We start from the raw sequence: 956 nt of genomic DNA, 5'->3' as shown, positions 1-956 counted from the left end.
CCTTATCGAAGGCATTATACATTATGTATAGTATGTATAGTATGTTGTCTTGTGTGTATGTGTGTTTATTGTATATAGATAGGTATTTATTTATGGGGTAAATGGTTACTAACGATGCACTTGTCTAGCATTAATTTCGTTCCTTATGTTTTGGGTTTATTGCTCTTATACACTCTTTGGCTTGCATCGGGATCTCTGTGGGGCGATCCCTAGAGGCAAAGGAAACTAAGACTTTTTGTAGGTAGAGGCGCTACAACAGAAACCGTTACACTAAGAGGCATCCATGGTTACCCTAGACCCGCATTCCATTCTTCATACTCCTACATTTCTCTCCTCGTATTTGTTAATTAAAAATTGCTTATCTCTTTGCAAATCGATATATTAAAAACTAAACAAATTTAACTATACTGCAGAGCAGCAGTCGCTCAACATCCGCTCTTTTTGGTATTAATATAATATAATTATTTGGTTTCATGTATGTTTTTTTTTCTACCATAAAATCCCTGTAGGTTCTTCTTAATGCATGTCGTGTCGTGTCGTATCGTATCGTGTGTGGAGTGTATGGTGTTTTGAAATAATGCTAAAATCAATTAAGGCCTAGAGTAGAGTCTAGAGTGCATGGCGTGCTTTCGTTAAAAATCGACAGAGAACAGCATCCGCTGACAGCTGTCAGTCAAGAGTACGTACAGTCACCGCGCTGTGTGACAGTCGCCAGACACCAGTGTTTAGTTTCGTTCATTTTTTTTTTTTCGTGGTAAAGTAATTTGATTGTTTTTATGCTTAAATTCGTTTGAATTTAACTTTTGATATTACGACTAGTATGTTTCTTTCTTTCTTCTTGATTTTCGGGGATTCTTAGGAGTAGCCAACTGCTGGGAAAGCTTTGAAAAGGTTAGTGTTTAGATGGTTAGGCTGGGCGTAAGTGTTTACTAAATGAAAAATAGAAAATCAAAGAG

Source organism: Drosophila miranda, chromosome 2 (genome assembly GCF_003369915.1).
Source record: "Drosophila miranda strain MSH22 chromosome 2, D.miranda_PacBio2.1, whole genome shotgun sequence".
In the NCBI taxonomy this organism is placed as follows: Eukaryota; Metazoa; Arthropoda; class Insecta; order Diptera; family Drosophilidae; genus Drosophila; species Drosophila miranda.
Note: the sequence above shows the minus strand (reverse complement) of the source record.